The 25,532-nt window shown below is 37.8% G+C and overlaps 1 non-coding gene and 1 pseudogene across 1 annotated transcript; both read left to right on the top strand.

Moving 5' to 3' along the window:
• The first annotated feature begins 2,239 nt into the window (after nt 1-2,239).
• On the top strand, nt 2,240-24,335 carry LOC110924322 (annotated as a pseudogene).
• Nucleotides 16,211-16,317, top strand: LOC118489425. Its single transcript, XR_004887445.1, has one exon. It is a non-coding gene; the product is annotated as a small nucleolar RNA R71 (small nucleolar RNA).
• Nucleotides 24,336-25,532: the final 1,197 nt, after the last annotated feature.

The raw sequence follows: 25,532 nt of genomic DNA, 5'->3' as shown, positions 1-25,532 counted from the left end.
CTCACATACAAGAAGCATGTGGATTAGAACAGATCAAGAAGGAGCCAACAATTATTTATGAAGACAATGCTGCTTGCATAGCTCAGATCAAAGAAGGTTACATCAAGGGTGATCGAACAAAGCACATTTCACCAAAATTCTTCTCAACATATGACTTGCAGAAAGAAGGGGAAATTGACGTTTGCCAAATCAAGTCAAATGAAAATTTAGCTGACCTATTCACAAAATCTTTACCAAGAAACAGTTTTGAGCAACTATCACACAAGATCGGTCTACGTACATTGAAAGATGTTTGTTGAATTCAAGGGGAGAATTATACACACTGTACTCTTTTTCCCATAACTAAGTTTTGTCCCAATGGGTTTTTTCTTAGTAAGGTTTTTAATGAGGCAGTACAACTGATCCAGTAGTATGAGTTTATTCTATAGGTCCTGAAGTATCTATTTAATATCATCCTGAAGTATGTTATTAACTGTGTATAATAAATAATAATATATCTGAGGGGGAGTGTTATAAATACAAATATAATCTCCCTTAAGTCTCCTCCTAAGTTGTTATTCTTTCAGTTACATTTTGACTACTGTATATATATATATATATATATATATATATATATATATATATATATATATATATATATGTGTGATTGATAAATGATAGAACACACACTTCTCATACACTTCCCATTTTTCATTTCATATATAATATAATTAGACACTCATTTTTTACTTGTCCGTACAAGACTTCTGAAATCTCATAAATGGCCCTATCCAAAAACTATAACGAGATAATCTTTTTTTTATAACAAATTCCAAAACACTATATAGATCATCTTTTTGAACCACACTTTATAAATCAATTGAGATTAGATTAAAATATAGCCAGAGTAGGCTAGAGCTGCACAAAACCAGGCTTTTTTAGTACCCAATTAAACTTAAAAGTAAATTACAATAACCTAAAAATAATATTCCAAATACCTTTTCAGTTGTTAATCGACAATCTAACTGGGTAACCGAGTGTTGCAATCGCCAATCGCTGACTATGGTATATAAGTTTATATAATTAGACACTTATTTTTACTTGTCACACAAGACTTCTAAATTCTCATAGATGACCCTGTCCAAAAAACTACAGCGGGATAATCTTTTTTTATAACAAATTCACTATATAAATCATTTTTTTGAACGACACTTCATAAATCAATTGGGATTAGATTAAAATATAGCCGGAGTAGGCTAGAGGTGCACAAAACCGGGTTTTTTTAATACCCGAGCACGAGTATGACCGGGTTTTGAATTTTCGGGTACTACCAATACCTGGGTCGGGGTCGGGTCGTGGTATTGGCCAGGAAATCTATACCATGTGTGCCCGGGTTCGGGTAGGGTTTGAGTTTGGGTTTTCTATACTCGGGTATTAGAATACCCTATTTCCGGGTTAGGATATGGCTCGGGTATAAAAAAAAAAACCCGGGTGGGTATTAGAAAACCTAGACATATATAAAAAACCCTGGCAGGGTATAAAGAAACCCCCGACATTGCATACATTTCTAACACTTGGTATCGGGTATTCCTAAAACCCAGATACGTGTATTATTAAACCTGGTTACGTGCATTGAAAAAACCCGGGCATAAAGCGGGTCTAAAAAACCCGGGTTCGGTTCTCGGCTGGAATATCATACCTGGTCCATACCCATAGGGTAGGGTCAGGTTTGGATTCAGATTGTCAATATCTGGTTTTTATAATACCCAGGTCCAGGTCTGGGTTTGGGTTTTTTGTGAACATCTAGAGTAGGCTGTTTAAGCCCACAAACAAAGTATGTTACTAAAGCCCAAACATTAGCCACGCATGGCAAAACGACGAATATAATTACTCAGCACGGGCCTGGGCCTACCCATTGATTTCAAACCCATTGATTTCAAACTCTCAGTACGGCAGTCTAACCAAAGTCGCGTGATGAGAACAACTTTACCTTTCCCAGTTTGCTTGAGAAAGGGGCTATACTTCCACCGTATCCACCATACCTATCTCCAACACACAGACGCAACGCAAGCCCAAATCCGGTGCGTGCATCCCCTTTATTATTATTATCATTATTATTTTTTATTATTATTATTAATCATTATCATTATTATTAATATTTTCTCGCATTCAAAACCTAACGATTGCTTCTTCACTTCGTTACGTATATCGATTGCTTCTTTGATTTGAGTTGCGACTTGCAGACGATAATAAATTGAAGATGAAGGTTTTTGTCAAAACATTGAAGGGGACTCACTTCGAAATCGAAGTTAAACCTGAAGATACGGCCCGTATCGTTTTGATTTTCGATTGTTTTCAATTTGTTGAATTGTTTGTGTGATTGATTGGAAGTTAGGGTTTTATATGCATTGTTTGATCTAAAGGTTTACTCGATTATGTTTAATAATTGTTTATAGCATGAGTGTTTACTTCTGGAACTGGGAATTTTGTTTTTTAGGGTTTAGGTTTGTTACTTGTTAGGGATGATGTTGTTAATTAGATTGTAGGTTTGTGTATGCATGTTTTGGTTTAAGTTTGATGAAAAGATTGGGAATTTTTGTTGATGTAGCTGGAGATGATTGTACTTATTATGGAGTTTAGTTATTATTCTTTATATTCTGTCAAGTATGTGGTTAGAAGCTGTGAAATTAGCTGTCAGAAGCGGTCACAAATGGATAGTATTTTGTGAAAATCTGCCAAAGCTTTCATAAATGCAGTTTTGGTCATGTATGAATAATACATGCTATTTTAGGGCTATTTTACTTTTGGAATGCTGATGTTAACCGATAGGTTGTGGAAAGGAACTTCAATTGACCAATTTGTAGTTACCTTGATCTGGTGTGATGAATGCTTTGTGCGTATGCATTGCGTAATTGATTTTGTGTGTATAGTTTTTATAACTCAGGAATAACTGAATAAGTTAAAAAGCTAGTTTTTGTTTACTAACTAAGTTGCTATATGAAATGTGGTTGTAAGTCGTTAGCTTGAAACTAAGGTAATATTTATATTCCAAGTAAGCACAATGATAAAGTCATCCTTGCTTCTATTTTTTTTGTTAGTCTTGTTTAGGATAAGTTTATGGTGTGTAAAATTACCTATAACCACTTTGGGTACAAATTTCTGATCTGTTTATGAATCTCGAACAGTATCAATGAGGAAATTTTTGTTTTATATGGCCTTATATGAGAATTGATAAATTACTATAAAAGTATTAAGAACAGAAGGCGTCTGCTGTGAAATCCAGCAGAATATATTTATTAGAAAGCAATTCACTTGGTGGTCCAAGGCTGTCTTTATAATGCTTGGTATAGGAATAAATTTATCTCTTCCTCTCATATGAATCTATGTAATTTGTGTTTTAGGATATATAATAGTATACATTAAGGAACTAATTTAAGTCGTTTATTGCATGAATTCAATGGTATCAAATGTGAAGTTAATGTTTGGGACAAACAAGAAAGTAGTAGGTTGGTTGCTTGCTTGAGTTGTTGCGTATGTGGACTGTTTTCCATGTTCTATTTTATTGTTACCCTTTGTATATATGGAAATTTCGTTCAAAATGAATTTAGTATTCATCATAAGTTGCACCTTGTAGGATCGTGTGATGACCCGAACGAGTCGTTCAGAGGCTTTCTCCTTGGTTTCAGGTACGGAATAACAAGAAACTAAGGTAGAAACAGCAGGCAAATCACTTTTAACTACTTGTTTATTGATTTCAAACGTTTACAGCTCAAATCTCGCACCGGTAGAACTTCGGCACGACTTCTACGCTCCGTTTCTACTGAGATCGCTCATCGGACTTATTTATACACATCTGGAACCGCTTATTGGACAGACCCAATAAGCGGTCCATGCATATGTCACATTAGCGGTCCTACTCGTGTCATATCGGCGGTCCATAAGCTGCTTTGCCGTTCGAGCGGTTCAAACATGTCCGCTCGAGCGGTCCAAACCCTAATTGGCCTAATGAGCGATCCACTAACCTACAACCTATACATTTTGACCATTTCTCATATTTCAAGCCCAGATCTAACGTTCTAAGACAATGACTCGATACCAGACGTAATCAGCAGATGTAGTGCACCAACAGACTCCCCCTCAGATGTTGATGGAGTCGACTATCGAGTCACAACAATGCTGTCTTCAGTACTTCAGTCTTGATCAGTCTTCGGGCTTCACTCTCTTTATCATTCTATCATTCTGAGACACGAACGAAGATGTAGTCGACAGACAACTGCACTAACAAACTCCCCCTTGAATGTTGACGGAATCTTTAGTGAGAGTCTTCAAACAATCACAACTCTTCAATCTTGTTCGGCCTTCTTCAGGAACTCAGCCTAGAATAATTTTTTTCTTCAGGAATTTCTTCCTGGAATCACATGCCTGGACCATTCTCTGGCTCTAACTTTCATCAGACTCCCCCTAACATAATGCTGAGATCTCTGTCTGGAAATCGTTATCACCATTGAAATCAACTCCTGGCTTTCTCTGTTTAAGCTCTCCTCTGGTTCTGATGTGTCTCCTGGCTATTCGTAGCAACAGGATCAGAAACCTGCAAAACTCAACCATACTATTACAAACTAATACAATTTGCAATTCAACTTAATGAATCAGCAAATCATATAAGAAAAATTATGAAGATCAAACTGTAGGTTACCATTCAACTTATTCATCAAGTTAATGAACCAATTTTGCATATCAAATCTTCACAATTTTACACTCTCTCCCAAACCACAAGTTCAACATGTTTTACACTTGAAATGTCAAATATCAGTTCTTCACACTCTGTTGTCGAAAATCTTTTTGTAGTTTTCAAATATCTAACAAACAAACAATATTTTTGGATTTTTGAATTTAATGAAATACAAAAATGAACACTATTTTTGAGAGATTGTGCAAGAGGATCATATCGGTTTTTGAGACATATCACCAACACCGTTGATCTTGATTAATCAGCAAATGTTAAAAACAAATTTACTTCTGATTGTCAGTATTGTTGTCCACTTAAACCTCTACACAAATTTTCAATTGATTCAAGATACGTATTTAATGTATTAGCACTTAAACTTATTTGAGTGTCCCACCTCTTGAATATACTCCCGTATCCAGATCCCAATATTCTGATTTACAGGTAAGTATAACTACAAATGATATCTGTATATAAATTAGGGGAAAAATGCGAGAACTGAGGGATCTCAGGTCAGAACTTCCGTTCAGCAGAGAGATATCAGCTTCGACTTAGCAGTGGGTCCCCTTTAGAAGATCTTTTCAGCTACAACAACTGATCATCAATTTTATTGTCTAATCAACTGAGGGCTTTATGCTCTGTTTCAAGCATATGAAGAAAGTATTAGCCAGGGACTAGGTCAGAACCACCGTTCAGCAGAAGTCCCGGAATAATACCCCAGACATCATTTGAGTACAAGAACCTAGTATTTCAGAATAAGAAACCTTTCAAACGAGATTTCAGGGGTTACCTATATATCCAAGTAGTGTTCCCCACAAAATAAGTAAGTTTTGATTTTATGTTTATATCTCGAATACAATTTACTAACTGTGTGAAGCCTACTGACACATCCTTAGTAAGACTTATTTAAAACATTTTTGAATTTACAAATCTCTAGCATGTTGTGAAAGTCCACCAATGTACTATCATCTCCTCTTTTTGCAACAAAACTCATTTTCATTTTTTTCAATTTTTTAAATTTTTCAAAATTTTCTTACTCCCCCTAAAATCAAAATATGTTTCAATTTTGATTTTCCGAGGAAAAATTGAAAACAAACTATACAAGAAATATGACAACATTATGTGAATTACCTCAATTCACCATTCTTGTGCAAAAACAATCAGAACTCCCCCTCATAACAAACTATTTTCCCATAATGATTTCAAAACACTTAAGTTTGTTTCAATCAAAATGGTTTTTCCAGAAAAATTAGTTTGTGTTCCAACCATTTGTAGATTTGGGGTTATCTCATCATCTTGTTTTCTTCAAACATTTCAAAGATTTATCATTTCCAGTTTAATCATAAACCATCAGTAGAAAATCAAGTACAAATTAATGTCCCTGATTTACCACATGTAAATCGAAAAATCACCAACGTGAAATTTCTCAAGAAATGTGCCGATTCATGATCCACGATACCATCTTGGGATCTCCGGCAAGTCAGGTTTTTTTATTTAAACAATTTCACCCAAGCCTGACTGACCTTGGGTGATTTTGAATTCTTGCTCAACAATGGTGGAAAATTTGCATCATCCATTGCTAAACTAGAATTCTCAACTTTTACCTTAACCAATGGCTCCTCTGGTTTTACCATACCAGAATCATTGCCTGCAGGTGGCTTGTCCGACTTTGATCTGTCAGATTCATCACCGACCTTTTCTTTCTTCTTCTCTCTCTGTTCTGTCCTCAGATTTGTATCTGATGAATTCGTCTTGCTTGTTTTTGCAACTGAAGGAGTCGATTCATCAGAACTTTTATTCTGTTTATCCTGTGAACCTGAGGACAAAATCTTCTCGAGATATTCTCTCGCTTTCTTCCTCTTCTTCCTCAGTCGGTCTTTCTGCCCCTGAGAAAGTTTAACTTTCGTCTCTAGAACTTTCGGTTGTTGAACTTTTGGTTCTCGAACTTTTAGTTCTTCGGGATTAACCTTGACTGGAATTCTTGCCACTTTCTGAGACATAACCCTTGATCTTCCCATTGATCTCCTCGGGCAATCTCGGGCAATGTGACCTTTGATGTTGCAATTAAAGCACCTCCTGGTCTCATATCTCCAGTACTGGCAATTAACAGCAATGTGTCCATGATAGCCGCAGCTGTAACACATTCTGTTATCGTACCAGTTATCACCATTGTACCAAACACTCAAGTCGTAACACTGTTTGGCCTGGTGATATTCCTTCCTCAACTTTGCTGGATTTGACGCTTTAGCACTGTGGTCTGACCTGCACCACTTATTACCAACATTTTTTGAGTTTTCATTTTTATTTTTTTGTAAATTTTGTTTTTGATTGGATGATCGATCCGATGAACTTTTATTATCTTTTTGTTTCTGTTCTGCTTTCTTCTTCAAAGGCTTTTGCTTAGAACATTCACCTTTTTCGGTCGATTGCAAAACAGTTTTCTGAAATTTTTCTTTCAAATTTAAAAACAATTTTTGTTTTTCTTTTTTAACATTTTCATCATCGGATGCATCATCACAATCTTCAACTTTGACAGAGTCAAAGTTTGTGACACAGTCACTTATTGGAACTGAATTGATCGGTTTTGAACAAGGAATATTCAACTTGTCAGATTTAGTCGCAAAACTGATCAATTTCTTTTCAAGTTCATCAATCTTGATCCTTGAACTCTTAGCTTCGTCTTCAAGCTTAGATATTCTTTCAAGATGAGACTTGATTGAATTTTCATTTTCATTTTTCAAGTTTTCAAGAACAGATTTTTCATTTTCCAAAACATTTATCTGTTCTTGAAGTTTCACTTCATTAGCTTTCAGATTTTTGTTCTCCAATTTTATCCAGAAATCTTCATTTTCTAAAGATTTCTGTTTGCTTTCAAAAACCTTTTCATTTTCTTTCAAACCTTTGTTCTCTAATGTCAAACTGTTCACACTACCCAATAGTTTGACATTTTCGACTTTCAACTTCTCACAAATACCCTGTAAGTCTAGAATCTGTTTTTCATCAGCTTTCTCCTTTTTGTTCAACTTCTTGATCTCCAATGCTAAACTTTCTGCATCTTTCACAAGTTTGTCATTGACTGTCTTGAAGTTGTGACAATTTGAGCATACTGATGCAGACCTTGACGATTCATTCTTCACAGATTCTTTGACTTTTACAGCTTTTTCTTTCCTTTTCTCATCCTTGATCACCATCTGTTCTTCAATTTTTCCAATGAGTTGACTAATTGTCAGACTAGAAAATTCTTCAGAACGTTTTAATTTTAAGATATAATTTTCCCATTCCTCTTGAGGTAACGCACTGACAAATTTTTCGACCCATTCCTCTGATGCTTTGGTTAAACCAACTTCGGACATTGAATGAACAAGATATATATATCTCTCAATGATACATCTTGTGCTTTCTCCTGGAAAACCTGAAAATGAATCAAACTCTTTCGTTAGTACTCTTCTTCTATCACATTCTTCTTGAGTCATGTTAAACACATTAAAACCCATGATTCAGTAACTCGGTTTTTCAGATGTGACGAATAAGCGAAACAATTGTTCGAATAAACGGTTCAAAAACTTGTCTGAAAAAGCGATCCAAATCAATCCAAATAAGCGGTCCAGATTAGTTCGGATGAGCGATCCAGGAACTGATCGAAAAAGCGATCCAGATTTTGTTCAACTAAGCGGTTCAAAAATTTGTTGTTCGACCGAATAAGCGGTTCAGACTTGTACGGATAAGCGGTTCAGGGAGTTCGGATGAGCGGTCCACAGTCAATTTTGGAGCGGTCCACAGACAACCGACCAAATGAGCGGTTCACAACCGTCCGAATAAGCGGTTCACTACCTGTTCGATCGAGCGGTCCATAGTTTCAAACTCAATTTTTACCCACTTAAACTTCGAATTTTGATCCGAAACTTTCCAGGATTTATCTCTATGCCATCGCGCACAATCCCTGAGTTTTTCAGCAAATTTCGACCGTTGAAAGTGTCTGAATCTGAAAAAGAAGGTGTAGAAGTAAGAAAAAGTGACTAAATCTAGCTGATTTCTGCAGAGAACCTCCTCCTGAGCTCTGATACCAATTGTAGGATCGTGTGATGACCCGAACGAGTCGTTCAGAGGCTTTCTCCTTGGTTTCAGGTGCGGAATAACAAGAAACTAAGGTAGAAACAGCAGGCAAATCACTTTTAACTACTTGTTTATTGATTTCAAACGTTTACAGCTCAAATCTCGCACCGGCAGAACTTCGGCACGACTTCTACGCTCCGTTTCTACTGAGATCGCTCATCGGACTTATTTATACACATCTGGAACCGCTTATTGGACAGGCCCAATAAGCGGTCCATGCATATGTCACATTAGCGGTCCTACTCGTGTCATATCGGCGGTCCATAAGCTGCTTTGCCGTTCGAGCGGTTCAAACATGTCCGCTCGAGCGGTCCAAACCCTAATTGGCCTAATGAGCGATCCACTAACCTACAACCTATACATTTTGACCATTTCTCATATTTCAAGCCCAGATCTAACGTTCTAAGACAATGACTCGATACCAGACGTAATCAGCAGATGTAGTGCACCAACAGACTCCCCCTCAGATGTTGATGGAGTCGACTATCGAGTCACAACAATGCTGTCTTCAGTACTTCAGTCTTGATCAGTCTTCGGGCTTCACTCTCTTTATCATTCTATCATTCTAAGACACGAACGAAGATGTAGTCGACAGACAACTGCACTAACACACCTGTTGGTTTTAGGGTATGTAATTTCCGTGCCGACTCTCAGACATTTTAAATTGCACCTGTTGGTCTCTGTCTGCTGATACGTAATATGCGAAACCGTAATGACAGTCTTCACATTTGCAGTTTGTTATGTGGCATACGCACATCTAACTGATTTTACAAAGTTTAACTGCCATGGAACTAGGACGAGCATTAGTTACTGGATTGACCGGTTTAACTGCTGATTTGGAAGTCGCGTTGTTAATATATATTTCTACTTGTTTTAGTATCCATTTATTGCTATAACAAGACTATATGCTCTTTTTTAAGCTAGAAGATTATGATGCTTTTTAAATAACTTAAGGAATATGTCAAGTACATTTAATTATAACAGTGACATAGAATATTTAAAATAAAGTTCAAGACTATATGCTCTTTTTTAAGCTAAAAGATTATGATGCTTTTTAAATAACTTAAGGAATATGTCAAGTACATTGAATTATAACAGTGACATAGAATATTTAAAATAAAGTTCAAATCTTCCAGTCAGTTACTAACTTATACAAAATCTTTTCTAAGATCATTAGTTCCTTGTTGGCATATAAGATCATTAGTTCCCTGTTGGCTATGATACCATTATGTAACATCGTGGCCAACACACTACTGTTCTCTTTGGCCAGTGGCCACAAGTTACAACTTACAACACAGGCTCATTGTGTTCCAAAAACAATTAGCATATTGGAGGGTTACTCATTGAATACTCAATCATATCTCGTAATGCTTTTCGCGCAATATTTCAGCACTGTAATACAAATATCATGTTTATTTTTTCCAATACTTTGAATTCTATGACAGGTGCAATCATTGATGCTTTTGTTAACAGGTGCTTGAAGTTTTGTATATGGTGTTAAGGTAGTGTGATTATTGATGCAGGTTGCTGATGTGAAGAAAAATATATAAACCGTTCAGGGACAAGATGTTTATCCTGCTGCACAGCAGATGCTTATCCATCAGGGTAAAGTTCTTAAAGATGCCACCACCTTGGAAGAGAACAAAGTTGCTGAAAATTCCTTTATCGTCATTATGCTGATGCGTGTCGGTGTGTATATAATTTGTAGTTATATTTTTAGCCCTTTTTTACACGTTAGTCAAGTTTTAAATTTATAAAACACGATATTTTACTAACACCAAACACACATATGGGCAAGTGCACCCATCGTGAGCGTAGTATAATGTTGGTAAGATACCGAGGTCGTCCAAGGACACAAGAGCTTTTAGTACCGGTTTATCCTCAACGTCTAATCAAATCAAAAGTTTAGAAAAATGTTTTAAACTAGAAAATAAAAACTAAAAAAATGCTGAAAAATAAAAATAAAAATAAAAACAGATAGACAAGATGAATCACTTGGATCCGACTCGCCTTTAGTGTAACCTTTGATTATTTCCGCACTTTTGTACTTTTTAAGAGATTATCTTAGTTATAATAGTAGGCCCCTCTTTTGAAGGTGACGTTACCCTCAACCCAGTAGTTTGAGTCAGCAAGGATACAATCCTAAAGGGTTGGATTATTGAAAGATAATTAATTAAGTTATTAATGCGTAATGCGGTAGGCCCCTCTTTTGAAGGTGATGTTACCCTCGGCTAAGTAGTCTGAGTCAGCAGGGATACAGTCTTAAGTAGCCGGGTTAATGTTTTAATAGTAGTTTACATATGAGGGGATCAAGAAGTTCGGACCCCCGCCATCCAATACCAGTGGGTATTGAAGGAGGTCCTACTAAAGACCCAGGTCCTTGCAGGATCTATACACTGAACAAGGCAAGACTCTTACCAAACCATTCCCTTAACCCCCGACCAGGTAGCCAACATATCTCCATATAGACCGTGGAGATATGAATGCTGTAAATCTTTTATTTTATATAGACAGTAAAATAACGCCAAGACACCACAGACAAATGATAAGGAAGATTCACCTTCAACATAAGAAACTAGTTATTAAAGTCATTAATACATAACCAAACAAAAAGTGCGAAAAGATTAAAAGTAAAAAGTATTACACTAAATGCTTGTCTTCACCAAGTGATGTAAGAGACTTAGGCAAACATGGCCTTCGATTGTCAAGAACTCTTACGATCAATCTTGGATCCCGAGACTACTACACACACTCTATGATGGATGATGGATGATAGTGGTGGATGTGGGTTATGATGGTGGTGGTGGGTGGGTGAAGTGTGAGAGGGGTGGTTTGCCAAGGGATGGTTTGCAAATAAGCCAAGCACCCCTATTTATAACCTGCATAGAAGCCCGGACACGGCCCCGTGTTCATTGGGCACGGCCCCGTGTCCACCCATCTTCTCTTTCTTTATTAAATGCAGTTTGTCTACATTAGTTGACCACGCCCCCGTGTCCGCTGGGCACGACCCCGTGTGCAGAAGCGTATCTATAATATCAAGATTTTCCTAGATTCTGCGAATCTTAGAGTTGACCACGGCCCCGTGTCCGCTGGACACGCCCCCGTGGTGGGTGATAGAAGCTTCTACAACTTTGTCTTTTTTGCAGACACTTGGGCACGCCCCTGTGCTCATTGAGCACGGGGCGTGTTCAGCCTTCTGTTCTCTTATTTTTGCTTGGGAAGATGCTGTCGGGGGGTCGGGCATGCCACGTTTATTCCTTTTCTTGTATTTATGTTAGATTTAGCTCCCTTTTTGCTTCTTTTGTTCATTTAAGCTCATTTAATCCTGAAAATACAAAAGGAAGACAAAAACACACTTTTTCCAACATTAGTACTAAAAAAGGGTTAGTTTTATGCCACATTTGATGTAATTTATATGTTTCATTTTGCGCACATCAAATACCCCCACACTTGAATCTTTGCTTGTCCTCAAGCAAAACTCTTTATAATGTGGCTTACACTCCCAAATGGAATGAGTAGAAGAGAAGGTTTTTGGGCTTGTCATAGAGTTTCGGGATTTCCAAGATTCTTTATAAAGTTTTATTTTTATTTATTTACGATCCTATTCGTCATGATTTATTTAAACCACTACATAAGATAAATTACTTATTAGGGCATAACATGCCTTTTTTTTTAAATTCCATTTATATACAAGTTCACATACCTCACGGGGGATCACTCAACACTCGGCCGAAGATGTATTTTAGTGAAACACTCGAGAGCGGCATGGAACTTACTCCTACCATAAGCTTGCCAAGCAATCAATCCTCCTCCTTTTTAACTATACACCTTTGTAAATATCAAGAGGACTTTTGGGGGAAGGGTTAGGCTTGGGTTAAAGGTAGGTGGTTGGGTTAGTGGTTAGTAGAAAAGGGCGAAAGACGTAAAAAGCGTCGGTTTTCGTAAGACTTTTTATTTTTTGTAACTTTTTATTTTGATGAAGCAATTCTTCAAACAAAGTTCTTTTTGATAAACTTGTTTGTTTATTTCCTTTGGCTTCATCATATATATATATATATATATATATAGGGGATGGTTCAAATGAAAACCACTTTTAACGCGAAAACTCGAAAACTAACTAAAAAAAGCCTAAAAAACACACAAAAATTTTTTTTTTTTTTTTTCAATTTTTTTAATAAAAATCGCTAGTTTTTATATATAAAAAAAACTTTTTTTCAAAAAAAAAAAAAAAAAAAATTGTGTAGTGCACATGTGTAATAATACACATGTGTAGTACACAGACACATGTGCAGTATTACACATGTGCACTACACAAAATTTTTTTTTTTTTTTTTTTTTTTGAAATTTTTTTTTTTTTAATAAAAAAACCTGCGAAAATTTGATTGAAAAAAAAAATTTTTTAAAAAAAAATTTTTTTGCATGTTTTTTTGGCTTTTTTTAATTAGTTTTCGAGTTTTCGCGTTAACTAGTGGTTTTCATTTGAACCTTCCCCTATATATATATATATATATATATATATATATATATATATATATATATTCAAGGAATGTCATATGAAAAACCGAGCTTTTTACTAAAATAAAGGGTTTAAAATAAAAAAGGGTTTTGGTGGGTAAAAGGGTGTTTGTTTTGGGTTAAGAAATGAAAAGGTTTAGGCTCAAAGGGGTTAACTAGGGGAATTTTTGGGTAGGTGGTAAAAAAAGAAAAATAATGGTGTAGAAATAAAAAGGGTTAGTCCTAATGCCTCCATCATTTACTTACTCGGGTTTAAGTTGGTAAGGACCGAGAATGTGTCGTCGTGGCAAGTTCTAGAGTTGTAAGAAACCAAGCGGCTATTCACACAAGAAACGGAAAATGAGCATTTAGTTTAAAGATGTGTATTTGTATGCTCAATAAAGGCTCAAAACTCACTTTTTGTGGGAATGGGTTTTTATGTGATCAAGTATATATAATCAAATTTTAACTAGATTTGTCATGTCGTTTCATAATTTTCTTATGTTGGTTCCCTTTATCACGACGCTATCGGTTGTAAATTTGTAAAAATATAACCTTTTTTAGAACTTGAAATTCCCAAATTAAACCTAGACAAGTAAAAAAAAATGAAAATTTTTTGAAAAAAATTGGGGTGTTTAGCGGTTCCAATAGAGTTTTGTGTAAGGCTCGTAATTAGGACTTGCAAGATTCGAGGTTTTAGCATCCCCCCACACTTAAATTACACGTTGTTCTCAATGTGTCCCAAAAATAAGTTTTTAGGTTGATTGAATGTATAAAAAGATGTGAAAAAGCAAAAATTTATGTTACTGGGCGTCTGGACACGGCCCTTGGTGTCCGGGCACGGCCCTGTGTTCAGATCGCCAGTAACAGAAAATAAAACAAAGTAACAGAAGGCTGGACACGGGGGCGTGTTCAGTGAGCACGCCCCGTGTCAAGGTACCTGAACTGGGCATTTTTCTGCAGATGGTTGAGCATGGGGCGTGTTGGGTGGACACGGCCCGTGCTGAACTTGCTGTAATGAAGAAAAATTGTCGGGTGGCCCTGTTTTTGTGCATGGGGCGTTGGTTCAAGTTTCCCTTGGTATACTTCACCATCCCGAGTGTGTTTTATTCCTGAAAATTAAAACTAAACTAGAAAACATAAAAATTAATCTAAACTAAACTAAGGATAGTTCCGCGGAATGCCTCCGTGGTGCGCCACGTTTATAAGGGTCCTTGGCTAGACCCAAAGCCTGGTCATATGTTACCCAAGTGGGATGTTTTGCATCCCATGTTGCACCGTCGGAGAGCATCATCCAAACTCGAGTCTATGACCTTCATGTAATTGACCGGGTCGTCGTCTTCTACTCTCTTTCCAACTCCAAACTTCATTTCCTTGTCCCCAATCCTCAATGTTAGTGTTCCACCATTCATGTCTACCACTGCGTGGGCCGTAGCTAGGAATGGCCTTCCTAAGATGAGTGGTACTTCGGTATCTTCCTCCATATCTAGTATGACAAAGTCGGTCGGGAAGACAAATTCGCCGACTTTGACCAATAGATTTTCAGGGACACCTTGTGGATATTTGACGGACCTATCAGCGAGTTGTATGCTCATTTTTGTAGGGCTTGTTTTCCCTATGCCGAGTCGGTTGAACATTGATGCGGGCATGAGGTTGATGCTAGCCCCGAGGTCGGCTAGTGCATTGCGAATGGGGGATTCCCCAATCGAACAAGGAATTGTGAAGCTTCCAGGGTCGATCTTCTTTTGCGGGAGTTTGTTGAGTAGCAAGGCGGAGCACTCTTCGCTTAAATTAACTAATTGCAATGATTCAATTTTCCTTTTATGAGTGAGGAAGTCCCTCATAAATTTTGAATATCAAGGCATTTGAGTTAGGACTTCGATAAATGGAACATTAACATGCAATTGTTTTAGCAAATTTTCGAACTTTGCGAATTGCTCATCGGGCTTTTGGTGAATTAACCGACCGGGGTACGGAATCGGAGGGTTCTTGGTGGGCTCTTGATTTGGTGGAGAAGCCTTTTCATGTTGAGGCATGAGTGGAGTTGTGGTTTCGCTAGACCGGCTTCTTTCAGTTGGAGGTAATGGAGCCTCCTCGGGACCCACGGTACGGTTTCTCAATGTGATGAGATGTACTTGCACCTTTGGGTTGGTTTCGGTATTACTTGGTAACGCGCCTTGTGGTCTCTCGGAGAAATTTTGAGCTAGTTGATTTAATTGTTTTTCAATGTTTTGAATACTAGCTTGTTGATTTCTAAAATTCGATTCCAATTGTTGAAATCGATTCGAGTTTTTCTTTTCGGTGTCAGAGATGAGGCAAGATACGGTATCTTCAAGCCTTTCTCGTCCCCCTTGTTGTTGAGAGAAATTTTGTGACTCGTTTCTTGGTTGTTGAAAGTTTGTTCGTTGGTTTAGCTTTTGTTGGTTACTACTATTGCCAAGTTCTCTCCAACCAAGGTTAGGGTGGTTACGCCATCCTTGGTTGTAGGTACCCGTTGGAGGACCCGACGGCCTAGGTCTATTATCAATAGAGTTTACCGATTCTGTTTGATTATCTACTTCTTTCATACTACTCCAATTTTCATGTGGCCCACCACACCCCTCACAAGCCATAACCGAGGCCGTTTTTGCCATCTCTAGCTTTTTTATTTTTGAAGAAAGGGCCTCGATTTGGGCTTGTAAAGAAGTGCTTTCATCAACCTTATGGGCGCCCGGGGCAATAGATTTATTTCCTCGGGGAGTGTGCCACTGAAAATTGGTTTGAGCAATTTCCTCAATTTGATTATATATTTCATTTGGGAGACGATTACCTAAAAGTCCCCCGGAGCTAGAGTCAAGTGTTTGTCTTGTGTGTGGCAACAACCCATTATAGAAAGTGGATACTTGTTGCCATTCCGCAAGACCGTGATGAGGACACTTTCTTAGTAGCTCCTTGAACCTTTCCCAAGTTTCATATAAGGATTCCCCATCCTCTTATGAATATGTATTTATTTCAGTCATTAATTTAGCCGTTTTAGCAGGAGGGAAGTACTTATATAGAAACTTTTGGGCTAGTTCATCCCAGGTGTTTACCGAGCCAACTGTGAGGGTATTAAGCCAAGCCTTAGCTCGGTCTTTTAGTGAAAATGGAAACATTCGAAGGCGGATGGCGTCGTTTGATGCTCCATTGATCCGAAAGGTATCACATATTTCTAAGAAATTAGTAATATGTAGATGGGGATCCTCGTCCGCAAGCCCATGGAAGGTTGCGGAGCTTTGAAGCATTTGTATCAAATGCGGCCGAAGTTCAAAGTTGTTGGCTTCGACATTTGGTGCATTGATAGCGGCGCCGAGATTACCTACAGTGGGTCGTAGGTAATCCATGAGGGTACGTTGGTCCGCCATTGGAAGTGGGTCCCCCGAAACTTTCTCTTGGTTTTTAGCTTTAAGTCTTCTTCTTAGAAAGCGTTCGGGTTCGTCTAGGGGTTCTTTTATGTCTCTACTAGAACAGGAGCTCATACACTGCGTGGAAAGTTCAGATGTGGCGCCTGGGTTCCAAGTCCTGCAATAAAAACAAAAAGAACGTTGGTCAAAAGCTTCACCACGGCCCCGTGCTCAGATGAACACGGCCCGTGGTCGGAGATACAGTGATTGTTTTCCGGATCCCTGTTACTGGGGAGCTCGACACGGCCCCGTGTTTCACCGACATGGCCCCGTGCTCAACTCTCTGTAACTCGGAAAATAAAAACTGCCAGTAACAATGCTGGGCACGGCCCGTGTCCGACCAGGCACGGCCCTTGCTGAGCTCTGCAGAAGCTGAAAAATTAAGAAAAAAATCCTAAGAAAAATAGAGAAATAAGAAAAACGATTAGGCCGTTGATACCTAACGTTCTTAAAATCCTTGTGTCCCCGGCAACTGCGCCAAAAACTTGATGCCTGTCGGTGTGTATATAATTTATAGTTATATTTTTAGCCCTTTTTGCACGTTAGTCAAGTTTTAAATTTATAAAACATGATATTTTACTAACACCAAACACACATATGGGCAAGTGCACCCATCGTGAGCGTAGTATAGTGTTGGTAAGATACCGAGGTCGTCCAAGGACACAAGAGCTTTTAGTACCGGTTTATCCTCAACATCTAATCAAATCAAAAGTTTAGAAAAATGTTTTAAACTAGAAAATAAAAACTAAAAAAAATGCTGAAAAAAAAAAGATAGACAAGATGAATCACTTGGATCCGACTCGCCTTTAGTGTAACCTTTGATTATTTCCCCACTTTTGTACTTTTTAAGAGATTATCTTAGTTATAGTAGTAGGCCCCTCTTTTGAAGGTGACGTTACCCTCAACCCAGTAGTTTGAGTCAGCAAGGATACAATCCTAAAGGGTTGGATTATTGAAAGATAATTAATTAAGTTATTAATGCGTAATGTGTTAGGCCCCTCTTTTGAAGGTGACGTTACCCTCGGCTAAGTAGTCTGAGTCAGCAGGGATACAGTCCTAAGTAGCTGGGTTAATGTTTTAATAGTAGTTTACATATGAGGGGATCAAGGAGTTTGGACCCCCGCCATCCAATACCAGTGGGTATTGAAGGAGGTCCTACTAAAGTTGACCCAGGTCCTTGCAGGATCTATACACCGAACAATGCAAGACTCTTACCAAACCATTCCTTTAACCTCCGACCAGGTAGCCAACATATCTCCATATAGACCGTGGAGATATGAATGGTGTAAATCTTTTATTTTATATAGACAGTAAAATAACGTCAAGACACCACAGACAAATGATAAGGAAGATTCACCTTCAACATAAGAAACTAGATATTAAAGTCATTAATACATACCCAAATAAAAAGTGCGAAAAGATTAAAAATAAAAAGTATTACACTAAATGCTTGTCTTCACCAAGTGATGTAAGACACTTAGGTAAACATGGCCTTCGATTGTCAAGAACTCTTACGATCAATCTTGGATCCCGAGACTACTACACACACTGTATGATGGATGATGGATGATGGTGGTGGATGTGGGTTGTGATGGTGGTGGTGGGTGGGTGAAGTGTGAGAGAGGTGGTTTGCCAAGGGATGGTTTGCAAATGAGCCAAGCACCCCTATTTATAGCCTGCACAGAAGCCCGGACACGGCCCCGTGTCCGTTGGACACGGCCCCGTGTCCACCCATCTTCTCTTTCTTCATTAAATGCAGTTTGTCTGCATTAGTTGACCACGCCCCTGTGTCCGCTGGGCACGACCCCGTGTGCAGAAGCGTATCTGTACTATCAAGATTTTCCTAGATTCTGCGAATCTTAGAGTTGACCACGGGCCCGTGTCCGCTGGACAACGCCCCTGTGGTGGGTGATAGAAGCTTCTACAACTTTGTCTTTTCTGCAGACACTTGGGTTCTCATTAAGCACGGGGCATGTTCAGCCTTCTGTTCTCTTGTTTTTGCTTGGGAAGATGCTATCGGGGGTTGGGCATGCCACGTTTATTCCTTTTCTTGTATTTATGTTAGATTTAGCTGCCTTTTTGCTTCTTTTGTTCATTTGAGCTCATTTAATCCTGAAAATACAAAATGAAGACAAAAACACACTTTTTCCAACATTAGTACTAAAAAGGGGTTAGTTTTATGCTACATTTGATGTAATTTATATGTTGCATTTTGCGCACATCAATGCTATCGAAGGTTAAATTAATTCCCCTTTATCTCCAAACATGCAAATATTTTTATTTACTGAACATGTCTTTTAGGAATAAAGGAAGTTGGTTATGACTTATCGTATAAGAAATTGCGTTACTCGTTTAATATTTTCTTTTCTGTTTTATGTCAATGTTAAATACAGAGTAAGGCACCCTCCGGTCAAACCTCAACAGCAGCAACTGCCCCTAAGGTATTGACTTATATCTCTTTATATATATAATTAAACATTTATTATTTGGTGTTGCTTTAGTTACATCTTCATTCATCACATTGATGTGTGTGATGTGCATTAACCCTACCGTAATTATGCAGGCACCTCAGACAAGTGCTACAGTCGCTCCCCCGGTGCCAGCTGTCACACAGGTGTAATTTTTCTAATTTCTAGTTTTTCTAATTTCTTCCCTAGCCGAGTGTGAACGATTCCCTTTTGATTTACCAGAAGAAGCAGAAGAAGAATTAGTAGCAGGTTATCAAACCGAATATTCCGGTATAAAATTTGGTTTATTTTGCGTTGCTTCATATTTAAATCTACTGGTTTCTTCATTATTTATAACAGTTCTTTACTTGGGGGGTTGGAATCTTTCTATTCCGTACATACCTATTCCCGATCCTCCTCCAGCTGTAACCCAGTAAGCTTAAGCTGCTATATCTATTTGCTGCATATCTATTCATTATATTCATATTTAAAATTCCTGCTATTTAATCTACTTTCTCTGATTGCAGGCCTGCACCCATTCCTTCAGTCACTCCAGCTTCAGATAATGCTCCGTCAGTATTTCTCCAATAAGATGAGATAGCTAATCATATTATTAAATTAGTAAACACTCATATTAGATGGTTGGTGATATTATAGGCAATGTTGCAGAAATCGGCCTAGGCGGCCGATTAATCGGCGCCAAGGCGCTAGTCGGTGGGTTACTGCCTAAATATAAGCTAGTCGGTCAAAAAAATCGGTTATGGTCAAAATCGGTCAAAGTCGGTAAAAGTCGGACAAAATCGGTAAAAGTCGGTCAAAATCGGTAAAAATCGGACTAATCAGGCCCATGTTTTTTAACCCAAAAAACCCAATTTTTGAAACCTGGCCCATGGTTTAAAGCCCAAATTTTAGTTATAAACCTATTTTAACATTTAAGTTTAGGTATTTTAACATTTAACTCCCTCTATCTTTCACTAGTTTACATATGGTTCCTAAACTTTTAAATTTATTAATAAAAAATATAAAGTTAGCTCCTAAACTTGTAAATTTATTAATAAAAAGTATAAGCTTATCTATATATATATATATATATATATATATATATATATATATATATATATATATATATATATATATATAAATTTGTAAAATTATACTTAAAAAGTCCAATCCAATTAATCCCGACTAATCCCTATTAATCCCGATTAATCCCTAGGCGGTACCTCACCGCCCGACTAGCGCCTAGCGCCTTCTACAACATTGATTATAGGTCAGAGAATGTATACGATCAAGCAGCATTAAATCTGGTTTCAGGAAGCAATTTGGAGGGTAGAATCCAGCATCTGCTTGATATGGGTGGCGGTATTTGGGATAGGGATATGGTTATGTGTGCCCTTCGTGCTGCTTTCAACAATCCAGAAAGAGCTGTCGAGTATCTATATTCTGTAAGTATATCGACACACTTTTCAAAACTAAACGTGATGCATATAATGAATAAGAACTAAACATGACGTACATAATCTCTCTGGGAATTTCCGAGCCAGCTGATCTTCGTCCAGCAGCAGGAGCTTCACCGGTGCCAGGTGTGCAGGCGGTGAACCTCCCTGCTCAGCCTGCACAACCAGCTGGAGCTGTGGCGTCAACTGGACCTAATGCAAACCCGTTGGATCTTTTTCCTCAGGTATTTTGTTGTTGACTTGTCATTGACTCATTGTTCTTATTTCATTATAACCATGTTAAATGTTAAAGTTGTTACGTATGGCCCAGGGTCTTCCTGACATGGGTGTAAATGCTCCTACTGGTGCTACAAGCAATCTTGATTTTCTACGTAACAGTCCACAGGTATACTGTATACACACTAGTCCCACCACACTAGCACTTGTATATACTCAGGGTTCTGCTGATTTAAATAAAAAATAACCGTCTATGTTTCTGTTTACAGTTCCAAGCACTTCGAGCCATGGTGCAAGCTAATCCACAAATCTTGCAGGTATGTTTTGATGTATGTACACACGCGTATATATATATACACATACACAGGGGTGTGCACGGTTCGTTCGGTTTAGTTTTTTAAAACCGTTTGGTTTCGGTTTTTTCAGTTTTAGCAATGGTTTGGTTTTTCGGTTTTTGAAACAAATTAGGTAAGATTCAAAAATAAAAATATAATTCAAGGTTTAAGAATCTTTCTTAGATGTTTACACTTAGGTTAATATTTTTAATTTATATTGTTTACGTAAATCTAACTTTCTAATCTATTATAATGTTTCTCCAAAGTTTTTATTAAGATGTTTTCTTTTATAATACTTTGAAAATAATTTAATTTATATGTTAAATTTTGTTTTTTCTTGTAGACAATGGATTAATCATTTCAATGATAAATAAATATGTTAATGTTCTTATTATAAATACTTAACATTCAAGAATAAATTAATCATCATCATCATACTCAGTAAATCCCACCAATAGCAAAGCTAAGGTATGGTCTGACGAGGGTAAGATGTATACAACTTTACCTCTACCCCGTAGGAATCCATAGCGGACGCTATCGCGAATAGCGTAGCAACGCGGCCATATGCCGCTACAAGGTACTATGCGACCAAATATCGACCAGATAGCAACGTCCGACGGCAGATTCCGGCGCCGGTGCTGCAACTTCTGCCGGAAATGAGGAAGAGGGAAACCAGAGGCTCAAATTGATGGAAAGAAAGAAGCGGTACCTTGTTTTGATGACGTTCATAGTAGTTTTCCCTCTGTATTTCTGTAATTTCATGCTGCGGTGGATCTGGACGGCGGAGCTTACAAATGGGGTGACGAATTAGATATTTAGGTTTAAATTAGTTTGTATAGTTTTACATATTAGCCTCTCTGTCATTCTGTAGTTTACATTTACCCTCTAACTTGTAAATTTTTACATAAAAAGAGTGAAATTAGTTTGTGTATTTTAACATTCAACCCCCTCTATCTTCACCAGTTTACATTTGGTTCTTAAACTTACAAATCTATACATATAAAGTATAAAAGTAGCATTATAATATATGCAATAATTATAAATAGCTATATTTTTATTTTTAAAATTTTCTAGTACCTTATCGCTAAACACGAAATAGCTGGTGCTATTTCGTCGCTATCGCTACGTAGCATATAGGTAGCCTGTCGCTATTGACCGTTATTCGCTATCGATAACTATGAGCCTTGGACATAAGGCACTCAGCAATTAAGACAAAGGCCGATTAGTGCTTGCACTCCCTTGTCTTTCGGCTATCAACGCCACCACGTGATGCATGATTAACCATACCCCTCTTTTAACGTTATTTTCATGAAACTAGTAAAATAACGTTAAAAATAGTGCACTTTCACTTTTGCCTAGGGGTGTTCAAAAAACTCGTGGCTCGCAGCTCGCTCGAAACTCGTTCGAAAAAAACTCGGCTCGAAATTGGCTCGGCTGTAGACGAGCCAGCTCGGCTCGGTTTGTAAACGAGCCGAGCTTGAGCTTGGCCTGGCTTGGCTCGTGAGCTCGTGAGCCGGCTCGATAAGGTTTACATCCTTATTTTTTTTGTCCCACATCGATTAGAAGACAAAAACTAAGGGAGTATCTCCCCTATAGAAGAAGGTAAAGATAATGTACAAAGTGGGCTAACTTTTTATACTTGCATATTTAGCCATTTGGTTAAATTAAATTGCAATTATAGCCCTTAGTCTATGAAGAGATTCATTTTTGAGAGCTTTTTTAAGTAGTAAATATTGCCGTTCTTTGGCATTCGAGCTAGATCGAGCCGAGCTAGCTCGAATTTTAATCGAGTCGAGCTCGAGCCTCAAATCTCAGCTCGTTTTGAAATTCGAACTCGAGCCGAGCCAGCTCGAATTGAGTTCGAGCCGAGCTCGAGCTGGGTCGAGCTCGGCTCGACTCGGCTCCTTTACAACCCTACTTTTGCCCCCCCCCCCAGCGCCCACACATATATACATTATATGCACATATCGCAAGCGGGGCGTATCAAGAATAAACTTAATAATTCCTAAATCAATATATAACAAAAACTAAAACGATATGATTTTTTAAGTTATTTGGTTTGGGGTTATTTCGGGTTTTTTTAAATGCAAACCGTAACCAAACCACAAGTTTTGGTTCTTTTTTTTGTGCTGTTCGCTTAAATCGGGTTTTCCGGGTTTCTGCTCACCCCTAATACACACACACACACACGAGTAGATACAGTTGACTACGCATAATGCTAGCATGTTATGACGGTGTTGACAGCCTATGCTTCAAGAGCTGGGGAAGCAAAATCCTCACTTGGTGAGACTCATTCAGGAGCATCAAGCTGATTTTCTTCGTTCGATTAACGAACCTGTTGAAGGCGGAGAGTATGTTTTCCGTCAATACCTAATCTTTTGTACTTAGTTTATGGTTCTTAAGACGAAATCTAACAGGGTCTAAATTTCAGGAATGTACTCGGTGTTCTTGCTGCAGCAATGCCACAGGCTGTTACTGTTACACCTGAGGAACGTGAAGCCATCGAACGCGTAAGTTATATATTTTCCAGAGTAAATTGCTATTTTCGTCCCTGAGGTTTGCTTAGTTTTGTGACTTTCGTCCAAAGGTTTGTTTTTCCACATCTGGATCCAAAAGGTTTAAAATCTTTGTCATTTTCATCCGGCTTGTTGACTCGATCCATTTTTCTTCGTCAACTCAGGGGTATTTTCGTCTTTTTACTTATATATATATTTGTTTTTAGTTAACATGGGTATTTGAAATACTTGTACATAAAGTGAAAAGGACAGAATTACCCTTTAAGTTAACCAAAAAAGACGGAAATACCCTTGGTTTAACGGAGAAAAATGAATAGAGTTAACATGCCAGATGAAAATGAAAAGATTTTAAACCTTTTGGATTTATATGCGGAAAAACAAATCTTTGGACGAAAGTCACAAAGCTGGCCAAACTTCAAGGACGAAAATGGCATTTTACTCTATTTTCCATCTGCTTCAGTAAGATAGTTTGGAGGAAAAAGAAAGAATATTAACGCAGAGTTATCGTTTCAGCTTAAAGCAATGGGATTTTACAGAGCACTAGTATTAGAGGTGTTCTTCGCGTGCAACAAGCACGAGGAGCTGGCAACTAATTATCTATTAGATCACATGCATGAGTTTGAAGACTAGTTATAGTGTTGTTAATAAAATGGTAATGGTGGACTAATCAACCCCCCCTGCCTGCCTTTGTTTATGTGGTTATTTCTTCTCTTTTTTTCGTTTTTATTTAATTTCCGAGTGGTTATACTTGTGGAAATATGTGAGTGTCAGTTGGGGAAAGACGAAATGTTAGTGCATGCGTCTGTCGACTTCGTCTTGTATCGAGTCTGGTATTAGAATGTTAGATCAGGGCACGTATTTCGAGATTTCATGTAATTCCGCTTGGGAGGTTAATTCTGCTTGAAAAGTGCTTGTGGTAATTCCGCGTGGAATTAAGTTCTGCTTGGAATCTTAATTCCGCTTGGAACACTTTCAAACGGAATCATGGTTCTATAAATATCCCCCTCCAAGCGAAATTAGATAGATCTTTCCGGTTTGTGCAACGAAGTGCTGCCGAAGTGTCGACTCACTGTAAATTGGCATCTGATCAATAAAATCGACAGTTAAAGTGTGTACATTGCTGAATTGAACTCATTACGATTGTTTCCGCCTTTCGTTTTGAGTATAAACTCTTCTGATCGACTCGTTTGGGTCCGAAAACGATCCTACAAGTGGTATCAGAGCTCAGGAGGAAGAGTTCATACCAATTCAGCTGCAAATTCTGATTTCTACACCTTCTTTTTCAAATTGAACTTGATTTTATGGTTAAAATGTCTTGAATTTCTCACAGTATACTCACTTTTATGTATTAACGAACCCTTGAAAGTTTCAAAACTAAAATCGGCCTACAACTTGATTAATTTGACAATTTTCAGTTCGAGATGATGATGTCAGCATAATTCCGCACGAGATCAGGGGTAATTCCGTTTCAAAAGTTAATTCCGTTTGAAATCTCACACGAAATTAGCTATTTCCGCTTCAGTGTGGTAATTTCGTTTGAAAGGTTCAAACGAAATTAGGTATTTCCGTTTCTGGTGGTAATTCCGTTTGAGTGATTTCACGCGGAATTAGTTATTCCGCTTGAAAGGTCTGATCCTGTTTGAAAAGTTTGATAATTCCGCATGGAATTAGTGATTTCGTTTGAAAATTGTAATTCCGTTTGAAAGTAACCGCTTGAAAGTAATTTCGTTTGAACAGAATAATTTTGTGATTTAAAAAAAACGAAACATGGAAGAGGAATTTTATAACGCCTTTGCTACCCCGATCTCAGTTACTCAGCAGACAATG

The sequence above is a fragment of the Helianthus annuus genome, chromosome 17, assembly GCF_002127325.2.
Source record: "Helianthus annuus cultivar XRQ/B chromosome 17, HanXRQr2.0-SUNRISE, whole genome shotgun sequence".
Classification (NCBI taxonomy): domain Eukaryota; kingdom Viridiplantae; phylum Streptophyta; class Magnoliopsida; order Asterales; family Asteraceae; genus Helianthus; species Helianthus annuus.
The sequence above is the reverse complement of the archived record's forward strand: the minus strand, read 5'-3'. Positions and strand labels throughout refer to the sequence as shown.